Below are 13,322 nucleotides of genomic sequence, written 5' to 3'. Positions count from 1 at the left end.
ACAAGGAACTGTTATTTTAGCCTGTCTCAGGACCCATATAGGGGAAAAAATGCGGTGCTGGAGTGAGAGACCTTTATAAAAAGATGCAGATAATAAAATCCATGGCTAGCTTAAAGGAAAAGATGTAATTGAACAAAGAAGGAGATGCTAGGCTGGATCACATGGAAGACTTCAGAAGGTACACTCTGAAGAATGTCTTCTGCCATGTAAGTCCAAGAATGCACAAAATTCATCAAATAGCTATAAAAATCTTCAGTGAATTATAAAAAGATACCAGATGGAAAAAGGCTAAATGAGAAAGGTCTGAGCTACTCAAAGGCATAATGACTTCAAAGGAAGGAACAGTAGGAAGTAAGGTGAAATTTTAAAATAAAAATAAATTTCTGAAGATAAGAAGATGAACTTTTGTTCAAAATCAGTAAAAAAAAAAAAGGAAAGACATTATCATGCTCAGAATTTCAGAGGCAAAACTAAAACAGACCACAAGTTTATGCAAACACGAAGGAAGGAAATTATTCTCCATGCCAGATGGCCAATAAAAGGTCTATATCTTTTTACATCCTAGACATGAGATATAAAAAACAAGTAGGCCTTGTAATGTCTATCCTGAGTGAAGTCAGACAGCGCAGGACCTGCTGCCTTGCAATGACTCAGTGCCGTGCTGTAGCTCTGTACAGAAGCAGATTTTTAGCAAACCTCCTTGAACTGCTCCAAATGCTCCTGGCAAAGAGCAAAGGGGCAGGAATCGCCACCGCTGCTCAAAGCTCTGAACGTGCCAGCACCATGCTCGAGCTTGCTGTTCATTAAGGTCATTTTCCATGGGGTGATCCTCTGTAGGTACATCGCTAACGTTATTTTCAGTACTATTTTTGGTATGGCAGAAGTTTCTTTGGAGTCGGAGTGCTGTCAGTCCTGCTGGAGCTGTGCCGGTGCGAGGCAATTGATTCAGCATGTCACTTTACTGAACAGATTCAGCAAAAATAAATGTCTCAGAAGCTGTGCTCCAGCACTGCTGGCTTCTCGCCGCTTCATTTTTGACCCAGATGATTCATTTTGTCTTGCAATGATATCCACTGGAAAGCAGTGGGATATGCACAGGGCTCAAGAGGAAACACACATTTCCCTTCGTGTATCTCAGCATCATGAGTTTCCCTACTTCACAGCAGCATGAGAGATGGCTTTTTCCCAAATGTGCATCAGATAAAAGTAAAAAGGTCACTCTTTGGTGTGACTTCACAACAACAAAGAAAAGAAGATAACGTTGAGGACATACACCTTCTGGTTATTTCCAACTCCAGTCCCATAGTTAGCAATAACAGCCCATTTTCCTTAACTGTATTAATGTCCTATATTAGTCTCTTAGTTATCCACTTTGCTTAGAAAACAAAAAAAACCTTCCAAGAACCATGCGGATTTCAAGCTACACAACATACAGCAACTACAAAAAACCACAAAGGTTGCAGCCAGTGCTTGAAAATTTTATTCTGAAAAGTAAATCTTACAGAGTACTCTATATGAGAAATAGGATTAATTAGCCTGTTTACATCAAAATGAGACCCCATTTTGAACTCAGTATATTAGGATTTTCAAATAGTACAGACAATAGCAAAGAGGTTATATACCTAGATTTGTCACAAAAGTTATTTTATAATGTGAACATTGTGAGATCTGGGGCTTATAGATGGAAAATACCCCTTAAATCACTGTTCAGAAAAATCATGGCAATAATTTCTTGAGTGTTAAACCTGTGCTTTATGTAGGTCATTTGATATTTTCACACATAATGACAGTGATACTAAACATCTGCACACTTTTGCAATCTCTTTCACCACTTCATTATCAATCCTCTTACCTCCTACGGCTGTTAAACACAGTTGCTGTTACAGCCTGATACACACACTGGTGAAATCCGTCCAGGAGGGACAATCAAATCTCTGTCTTACTCTGTGGTTTAGTTGTCTGTCTGCAGCCCTGAGCGCCCTGCGGGGTTATTCTTCTGCTCCAGTTACTTAGGAAAGCTTTGCAGAAAAGGTGAGTCTTGCACACCAACTTGATCATGACAGGGCTTTTACTTTTTTTTTAAAAAAAAAAATCTTCTTTGGGAGGGGGGATCCTGAACTTAATTGTTAATGGTATCACAGGATGGCTCTAGCAGAGTAGATTTACCATAACACAATTTCTGCCATGTCTGGTAGCTCCATTAAGAACTGAAAAGAAATATTGTATTTCTATTTTGTCTTTCACTATGAGCCAGTTCTTTCACAAGTTATGTACTTAAGTCATCTGACATCAGATAGATCTCCCAAATGTGAATGAGGACCTAATTTGTCCTCTTCTGTTTAATACAATGTATTTGTAGCTACAGAAAGATAAGTTTTCATATTAGAAGCTTCACGTCATGAATTAAATTTATGTGAAGGGTAGTATGTTCCAGTCGGAGAGAAATCACTGCATTGCACTGTGCTAGTGAAAAGCGAATGCCTGGGCAGATATATATTTCAACTTTATGTATTTAGCCGAAAATGAAACTCCAAAAAACAATTATTTTCTTACAGATTTACTACAGAGTCGCTTCTTTGAAGCATCAAGAGCAGAATCTTGCAGAAATGACATGTACCTTAGGTCAAGGTAAATAAATTGTTCAAATGAAAGTGGAAAGACCTAGGAGAAGCTCCAAGGCAAACAAGTTTACTTTAGAAACAATTTCTATAAACTTATAGATGGATTTGGGCTATTAAAACAAATGAGGAACTTTAAAGAGACGAAAACTGAAACGATGAGTGCTCTCTGATTGTTTAAACCAAAATCACAAATCATGCACTACAATCCTGAGCCACAGTAGAATTCCCAAGAAATTTAACAGACCAGGACTTTAGTTTGTATAATTCACTGAAAGTCAATTAATAAGAACGAAAAAGGTAAGTATTATGAAACTCACAGGACAAGTAATTTAAGCAGTTCTCCTGAATCTCTCTTCTTACATACAATGGGAGTTTATTGATGGCTTTTTAGAGTGTCAAATTCCAGTACTTGTAGATTTACTTTTTTATTCTATTTTAAGTTTAAGCCTGTCTAGATCTTGAGGCTTTCATCCAGTTTTCAGCAAGATTTTGCTGTCTTTCAAATGTAAATCTGATTCAAATTAATCACATCATCTATTTTGCCAATTGATGCCCACTACTCAACATAGTGCTGAAGGAAGAGAAAGAAACAGCTGCAGGGATGAAAATCAAGAGATTTTATCACCCCCTGCATTGTTGCCAAGTTAGAATCATTCATGTATTTTTTCTTACAGTTCTTTTTAATCTATTTTGTTCTGCTTGACTTGCATCTTAGGTGACACACTAACATCAAATACAAGTTAACTATAATGCTGCAATACCTCCAACTTACATTCATTTCATTAAGAAGAACAGTTTAGTACAATTACAATATTGCAAAGAAATACTAACATAGCTGTGTTGGATGAGAGGAAAATCTGTTTGTCATAGTTGCATGGATATAGAAGCAAGGAAAAAACTCAAATACAACAACAGCTCTGCAGCCTTATTCAGAGTGTTTAAAAAGACAACGATCCCTGCAGGCTTACTGAAAAAATCAAGCTGTGTCTGCTTACTGTAGCTCTCATCAGCCACCTCCCAGACAAAATCCCACCTTCTGTCTCCATTCCTTTCGGAGGGGGAGAGAGGACTTGGTCTCAGGAAGGCAAGTTCACCTGCTTCCTTACTTTACGTTTTCACAGGCATCAGCTAAGGCTCCCAAATATACAATAGATTTTACTTACACTTATTTCACTTTTGTCCCTGCCCCCTCCCTTTCACATACACTGTTTTCACAGCTCTATACAAATGGCAGTAAAAGACATCTTTGTCTGCATCCTGAGCAGTCAGATTTGTAAGCGAACAGATACTCAGAAACTAATGCAATCTCATGCTCTAATGGAAATTCAAGATACCAACCATGGATGGAAATGTTCCAGCTGACTTGGGAGAGCTGAGCCCCCAAGTCTCCCAAGAGCTGCACGGTGTATCAAATACAGGCAAGAGCCAGTGGGAAAGCAATTGAGAACAGCCACATGAAGCAGCCAATACGCCAGAACAGATCTTCTCCTCATTGCAAAATATAAAAGGGAGAGTGCTGTAAGCAAGGTTCTGCAAGTCAGATTAATCATTACGGCTGGAAGAACCATTAACATCGTTCCCGAACAGAAGCTTTACATGAAGTGGCCCATCAGGCAGCAAAGCACGGACCCCGATTCAGCAAACTGCAGAGGAAAGTCAAAGAGTGTCCTTCCAATGACATACTTGCAACAGAGTCGCCGCTGAGCTGTTTATGTGAAAATACAACCAACACAGGTATACTAATTGGAGTTGGTCTGCAGAAAGAAACCTGGTTTTTATTCAGCTACATTATCACTCATGGAGTAATAAGTAAAATCAAATTCCATTCTGATGCATTTGGCACTCATTCCTGTCTGGGTCTGAATACCCTAAGTGGTCTCTGTTACTCTGTTATCTCCATCACTGCAATTTCAGCCTGCTCAAACAAACTGAACTTCTGGTGATGTGAAATTGTCTACCTTCAGCCAAATTGCTAAAAGCCCTAAACAACTGGCAGCCACTAGAAAGTCTTTAGAAAGCTCAAGATATTATAAAATCACCATGGCCTCTCTTTGGAAAGACAGGCATGCTTATAACTCTCCATTTTACCTCAGCTGAGAACAGTTGTAGAACAGCTGTATTTTCTGTAGAAAACTTGTCACCCAGGGTGGAGAGGAAAACTGAACTTTGAAGAATGCTTTTAAAAATCAAAGCTTCATAAAATTTTGCTGTACAACAAACATAAACTGGAGCACAGGAATTTCCACCTGAACATGAGGAAAAACTTCTTTACTCTGAGGGTGACAGAGAACTGGAACAGGCTACAAAGAGAGGTTGTGGAGTCTCCTTCCCTGAAGATATTCAAAAGCTGCCTGGACACAGTTCTGGGCAACTTGCTCGAAGTGAACCTGCTTTAGCAGGGGAGTTGGACTAGATGATCTCCAGAGGTCCCTTCCAATGCCTACCATTCTGTGATACAAACTCTGATCACCGTTATTTCATTTTTCTTCCTTTCTAAGTATAAAACCATCCTTCTGTAAACTGTCTCCTGTTTACACTGGTCATAGGATCAAGGGGATGTCAATGCGATTGCAGTATGCTTTCTGGCTTACGCATCTCCCCTACTGAAAAATTTTTGCATTCATCCATCCATAAAAAGTCATACACACTTACTTTTGATCAATATGAAGCATAATAATCCCAACAGAAGAACAGTATAAAAGAACATGAAGTAGTTAAGATACTAGACTAAGCAAAAGTCCTCCCTATGTGAAAACTTTTTAACACCTTTTACAAAAGATGGAGACTCTCACTGTTTTATACTGTATTGTTCAATGGGAGTAATCAGTGTTCTATGTCCTCTGTCACTAGCAGTGCTGTCATGTTCACTGCGAAACAACTGACGGGTTCCCCTTTGTCAGCACAGACTTGCCCTGCTGGAAGGACATGACATGGCAAGGGAGACAAAATCACCTCATCTCCTGTCAGCAACAGAGCTGCTTCACCCGCTTGTCACAATCAAATACAATAAGCAATTTCTCTACAACGAGACCTCCTCAGATTGAAAGAGCTGAGCATTTTCACTCTCAGTCCTCATGACTTTGCACGGAAAAGCCACAGCAGCATAAAGCCAGGTTATCACAAGCAACGCCCTATGAATGGGACCCATCAGCTCCTGAGAAAAGACCTTAACAGCTTTAGAGAAGCCAACAGTTTGTGACATGGGTATTTGCACAACATAGATTTCTTTCTTGCTGTATATCTTTCATTCATATTACATCATCCAGAGAAGACAGCCTAATCTTTGTTTCTGCTCAGCATCAGTCATTTACACCAGTATCAAATTAATTTAAAACAGTAAAAAAAAATTAAAAATTTACAAATACATTAAGCAGTATTACATATTTAATTTCCATTACCCTATTTAATCTCTTAAACATTAAAGCAAGAGGATATCAACACTGTTTTCAGCATACAGACTTTTGTGACGCATATACAAATACCTGTAATAAAAAAAGGCATTAAGCAAAAATTGGACATTATAGTAACTGAAAGACAGTTTGTTGCAATTAATTTTTTTGAACGTGGGGAACCACAGTGAGAAGGCAAGGTAATATTTTAGATTAGAACTATTTTCTTCCACAAAAGTCTTGATTTTAAACTTCTATTGTACATGATATTGCAGGGAACATGAAGTTCACTAACAGAAAATGCACGCACATGGGAACATTTTCTTAATTGGACTCTTGAGCTGAAAACTCAGATGTATTTCTGGTAGATGAAATGCTTCATATTAAATGTCAAGATGTAGTAAAGAAGTGACACTTAAAATGAACTGAAGAAAGAAGCAAAATGGAAGAAATTTAAGGCAGTGTTTATTAGCTACGGATATTCTATGCATAGAGCAATTCATATATTTAAACTAATTTCTGCTTATCTGGGATAACAATTGAGTGTCAGGAGTCAGGAATACAATGCAAAACTAGCATCAGAGAGGAGGAGACTCTAATGGAAAAAACTAGAAAACACATAACACAGCTTAGAGGAAGACTACTATCTTCAGAAGGTCTAATGAACACAAATTGTACTCCATTTCTGCTTTACTAATATACCCTAAGGAACGTTGTTCTGAAAATATATCCCTGGAGCCTTATTCAAGTTTGAGGTCAATGCCTGGTCAAAGCAGAGAACCTCCAAAGCCACAGGCGTGTTTCCCCTCCTGCCACTCACACCCAGTTGCCTGTCTCCACCCACTGCAGGACCTTTGTGTTTTGGCAGCTTCAGGCCAGTTCAGTGCCCATCCTTGCCTCTTGGCTTCCCTTCATACAGGTACCTCCTTCCCTTATCACTCAATGACTTGTGGCTCCCCTCACCTTTTGCAGAGCTCAGCACTTCCAGTCTTACTAGAAGCCTTCATTTTCTATAGTGACCGTGGAAGGTCAGTGATTCTGTCCTCCCTTTTACATCTATTTTAAAACTTCTTCAAAATTTCCATCTGTTCAGCATACCCCTACTCTCTTGCTATGGACACCTCCAAATCTCTCTCACTCTTTGAATTATTTCCCTTTACTCATCACCTATTTTAATTCAGCTTCACTAGCATTCTCTTTTCACCTTGTCAGACACTTTTCACATCGTTCTTTCACGATCCTCCCTCCATTTTTACAATGATACAGTTTCTCCTATCACCTCTGACAACGTGTCCTTTCTGTTATTGACACCATGGCACCACTGCATCCTGAGATCTGATTCTCCTCCTGCTCCTCCTCTCATGCTGCTGAAGTGTGCGCGAGAAAGCGCTCTGATTTTGCTGGTTTCCAGCACTTCACGTAGATTTTTTCCTTTTCTCATCTCTGTCCTTTTTCTTTTGGAACATCCTAGATTGATCCTCCCACTATCAACCCTCATTATCTCTATGGCTCCCTCTTACCTGCCACCATGCACGTGCTCCTCTGTTCAAACTCTTAACACTTAATCTGAAAAACTGTCTTCTCTACACATCTTTCTTGATCAGTGAACTCACTTGCGAGTCTAGAATTGAATTTAAAGTCTTATCAACATTGATTTGAAAAAAAATTCCTCAAATTTATGATTTAATCACATAGCCTATATTTCTTTAACTTCCATGTTCTTTTTATATACGCTCATCAGAACTGATGCACCTAAATAGGTATAGCCCTTTTTGGCCAGTCCCCAATTTACTTTTCTCTTCCTCTTTTCAATATCTTCAGAATCTGAGGAGCATGGTTTGTCTCTTTTCTTCTCCTCAGCTAAGCAGTACTCTGGGAAATCAAGGAAAGTCAAAACTAGAACTACTACAGTTATTAAAAAAATCACTTAGATATTACTAAAGATTTACACTCCTATTGCTGGAAATGATAAAGAGCAGAAAAAGGAATAATGAGAAAGCACGCAAGGAATGAGAAGGAAATGCAAACCAAATTGTAGGCTGCACCAAGATTAAGGGTGGCTTTGGAACTAGGGAACTTGTAATCCCCCTGCCTGCACTGACAGTCTTCCAGTCTTTTTCTCACGGTTACAACGTGCCCTTGTGGTTTTACCTATCACTGGGTGCTCCCAAACCTCTTCCATTTTCCTTCTTCCATTATCAGTGTATCACACTTTAAAGACGAGGATGCAAAGAGACAGGCTCAATGTTAGAAAGATTACACTTAAACTATCAGACAGAGCAGATTATTTTCATATGGAGCATTAAAGCAACAAAGTTGATTTATTTTAACAGACGTCCATCCCAACCAGCTGGAACTAAAACAACTGGCACATGGGTGGTAGCAACATGCAGATCGATGCTACATGAGGATATTTGTCACTATTTATACCTAACACGGGTGTATATTAATTACGTATTTGCTGGAAGTCAGCCAACAGTCAGACTTCCAGGGAAGCACTTATACAATAGTCTTACACACAAAGATTTAAAAAAAAATAAAAAGGAGCCCACAATCCTCCTCCTTCTCTCCTGTTCATACTAATTCTCCAGCTCCATGCTGGAAGAGCAATTGGAAATCTGGATGCTCACAGGAACTCTTTGCAGGATTCATCAAATACTGGTCTTTGACCTAGCACAATAAGATACCTACTACAACAAAATTTTCAGGCTCAATATTTTATCTTCAAGCCAAACTGAAATTCTTTTGCTAGATCTGAAACTAGCCTGTACACAGAAAGACCAAAAAATTCCTAGTAAACGTCAGCAGCAACATAACATATACATAATTGTAACAAGAACAATGAATCTGCTTGGCATTAACTTCACTAAGCCACTTCTGGGTCAGTTCTGCTGCAGAATAGCAATTTCAAAAAGAATCTGCAACAGTTAGCTCTCAATGCAAACATCTACTCACTTGCAAAACTCTTTCTTGACTACAAGTTTAAAAAAGTTTAAGGAATTCGGAAAAGACTAGGGCAAAATGCTATTTTTGTAAAACCAAGTGACTGACTGCCAAGAAAACATAAGTCTTGTTTTTCAGGACACAGGTATCAAAAAGTCAGTCTGAAAACGAAAGAATTGCATCTCAAATAATAATCAGCCAGGAGCATGTAGCATCTTAGTTAAATAATTTAATCTTGAGCTAAACAGCTTTTACCAATGCAGTAGCATATTGCAATTACAAAACATCTTTGCTCTTGGGAGAGGCTCCCTGCAGCTGGCTACTCCAACACTGTGTGCACAGCCACGATGGAAGCCAGCCCATCCACAGGCAAGACCTGAGGTTAGGTACAGCTCTGAACTCATCTGGGGTGATAATTTATCTCTGCTGTAAAATGCACTTCTGAATTTCTCTGACTTCGTATAAATAACCTGGTTTAAAACTTCTTTTTTTTTTTTTTCTGAAAGCAAATATAGTTTATATTTCTTTCCAGGCACAATTTTTTTCCAAACTGCTCAGCCTTTTACAATAGAAAAGCCTAATTAGCTCCTTCTGTGACACTTTATAATTGAGATCTTTTCTGAGCTGATCTTTAAGACTGTCCAGTAATATTTCATTCCTATTTATCAGTAATATGTTCACTAATGCATTACATGGCACCATTAGCATCTATATACTCTGAGATTAGTCAGTGTTTCCATTAGGGAATTATAATTCATCCTTACAATTTGATTCCAGACAGAATTGTAGCTTTCAGTGTCAGAGCCCAGAGTGACTTAAATAACGGAACTGGGCTATAAAACCTGTTTAGGTTCCAGTTTATATTTTGTATTTCAAAAATAAAAATGCAAAAATATTGAAAGAGTTAAAATTGGGTTATTGTAAAGCATATTTAGTATACAGTTTTACTCGTATCAAAGATTGCTGCTTTTGTGCATTTATCTTTTTTAAATAAAGCTATTTCTACGTTAGGTATTCTACAAATACTTTTCTCAAAATGAAATTTCACAAGGGTACTTACAACACAGATTTGCACATCCATCTATCACTGTACAGATAACTAATACCATTACATAGGGAGTTGATAAAAGAACATTTTGAACATGTAATGGCTATGAAATTCTGAAGAATGTATAAAGAACTCTGATATTTTTCAGCTGACAGTCCTACACCATCACATTGCATCAAAGACAGCATTTTACATTCAAGAAACAGCTTTCTGCAGAAGAAAGATGAGAGTGCCAGGAAACTCGTTTAAAAAATGAACAGCAACCTTTGACAGAGGTTTTCAAAACTGTATGCTTAAATACAGGTTTTAAGTGCCCATATACACATCATTCTTTATTTACCAGTCGTTCCGTACATGATGGGTAAGACATGATGTTTGGAGTCCCAGGGAGAATTCCAGATGTTTCTGCTACTCTTCTTAGTAAATGTTGGTATCCGTGGATAAACTCTCCTTTGATTTATAACTAACTCTGATTCTATGACCTACTTAAAACAATATACATAACAATCACCTTCCCTGGTGGTTTTATACCTTGTATTCTGGCTTCAATCAAGTTTTATACAATTACTGAACTCAAATAATTTCATTCTATATTTTCTATTTTATACATGTATTACAGAATCACAGTCTGGAAGGGCCTCCAGAGGTCACTTCGTCCAACCTCACGCTCAAAGCAGGGTCACACTTAGATCAGGTTGCTCAGGGATGTGTCTAGGCAAGTACTGAACCCCTTCAAGGACAGAAATACCAAAACCTGTCTTGGAAACCTCTTCCAGTACATGGTGACCCTCATAATGAAAATATTTTTTTCCTCAAACTGATCAGAATTTCCCATGTCCATTGCCTTTTTTCCCACTACGAGTATTTCTGGAAAGAGCCTGGCTCTGTCTTCTCTGTGCTGAGAAGTTGAAGGTAGCAATATATCCCCCCTTAACTTATGTTCTTAAGGCTGAACAAGATTCTCCTTGAGCATCACATCTTTCAGATCTCTGACTACGTTGGTTACCCTCAGCTGGACTCACTCAGTTATATCAAAATCCTCCTTGTACCAGGCAGCCCAAAATAGGACAGAGCATTCCCAGTGGGAGTCATGTCCTATGTGCTAAAAAAATACTACAGTGAATTTACTTCTACTTTATACATCTACTGTATTTATATTTATAATGTGCTATTTTAAAGTTATATTTACAACATTTATAGCAAAGACAAGGTATGATACGTTTTAAAAAAATAAAGCATGTATTATGGATTCAATAAATGCAGCATTTGATTAAAACAGTTAAATCTTTGCTATATACCCCCAAGAACACTAGCAGGGAAAAGGATAATTGAGCTATTTTCCAAAGAGAAGTATGTGTGGCACTCTTACTAAGTAATCTTAATATAGCATTTGAAACTATTTCATTTAGTACAATTCCAGTTCCAAAGCACATCCAGTACTTTGGAAAACAGTACTATAGAACAACTATCCACTGAACTAGGCAACTGAAGAAAAATAAAATAAAATGGGTAAGACCCAAAAGTTGCTAATGTTACAATTCAGAAAGTCACAACATTGTTTAGACTTCCAAAAATCCATTACACATTTGCCTTACAGAGTTAATCCTGCTACGAAATTTATTTACGAAGTTTTATAAGGAAGGTTAAGTTACAGGAGTCATATGCAAATACCAAAATCGCAGAGACAGAAATTACCACCAATGTACCACAATTATCACAGTCCAAACACAAAGTTGACAATCATATTACACTGTAGAGATTATTCTTTAACATAGGATGAGAAAGGCCCCAAGACTATTATGACAAAGCAAAAGATGAGACGCAAACATGAAAAGTTGTGTTATATCCATTTGACAAAAGTGGGAGACAGGATGCCAAGCACTGAAACAAATTGCCTAAGGCAACACATGAAGATACACGTGCTGAAACCAAATCTTCTGAAGCCCAGACTTATATCTTATGGTAATTCAAGAGCTCTGGTTTCAGTTCCTGTGCATTAACCCATATTCTGAACAACCATGATTCTTCTTCCACTTAATCAAATGACAGAACTTGGACTGCCGTAATAGCACAGGGGCAGTACATAAGAATGGGCAGGTCTCTTCCGTACCCACAGAGCATGACAAACCCCAGTGGTGAGGTGGGCCTAGAAGAAGCTGGGGCACGTGGCAGGGTTGCGCCAGGTGAAGAAAGGACATGGGAGGGTGCTCCCAGGCCTGGGCACACGGACAGGCTCCCTCCTAGGGCTGTACCAACAGGGACACTAAAAGCCACCCACGCTCTAAACAACAAAGTGCTTGCCATTCTCACCTCAGTTGTGTTGCCTACTGCTTCATTCACTACTGCTCCCTTATCCTGAGCCACTCATACAACTTTTCTGCCATAGTATCAAATTACTAGTTTATTTTCTTTCCTAAAGTGACAGTCTACTCAACCCACCTCTGCCTTTTCCAGAAAAATGGCAAGTACATGATTTTGTTGCTTTTGAGTATCTTTCTAAATCTACCTAGATCTGCTGTTAGCTATATGATATATACACTTCTACATAAACATACACTCACAAACCTACAACATATATAACAAGCGACATATTTGGTGCAGGGAAAATGAAAGGCTATACAAACACTAATTTTAGCCTGTGCTATTAAAAAAAAAAAAATCTCTCAAATATTCTACTATGCCATAACAGGAAACTCATAAATTTTCCTTCCAGTTTGTTCAAGGGCTTTAAATGTTCCTTAGTATACCTTTCTATATCCTGAAACTGAAAATAGATAAAGAAAAAAATATTGCTATTGAACTACTTACTTTAAAGTTTCTAATTAGAAAGATAAAAATTCAAAACCAGCACACTGATTTTAAACAAAGAGCATGAAAATAAGCAGTTTCTATTTAAACTTCAATGTCATATTACAGGAGTCAAGTACTTATATTTGTTTACCAAAACTTAAAGTCTGATTCAAGGTGAAGTCCCCCCCAGAGCGTTAGAAAATTAATAGCTGCGCAGCAGAAAGTTTCCTGTCAATCTATGAATGAGTGAAACTACTGCAGTCAACCCATGCACAATGATTGCATATTTGATTACTTCAGTATTCAAACACATGTAAGGAAGTCCTGCAGACCACCTTTGCAACAAATAAGTGTGAAAGGAGAGATGAAAAAAAGAAGTTGCAATTAACAAAAGTGACGCAATAATACTTACTAGTACAGCTACTCTTCCATGGCTGCACGTGCTGCATAGCCAAGCTCAGATACAAAGACCTGTAAAAGTGTTTAATGGGATTCCACTAGCTACAAATTTTACCCCTAATCTGAAATGCC

Source organism: Leptosomus discolor, chromosome 5 (assembly GCF_034619465.1).
Source record: "Leptosomus discolor isolate bLepDis1 chromosome 5, bLepDis1.hap2, whole genome shotgun sequence".
NCBI classification, from domain to species: Eukaryota; Metazoa; Chordata; class Aves; order Leptosomiformes; family Leptosomidae; genus Leptosomus; species Leptosomus discolor.
Note: the sequence above shows the minus strand (reverse complement) of the source record.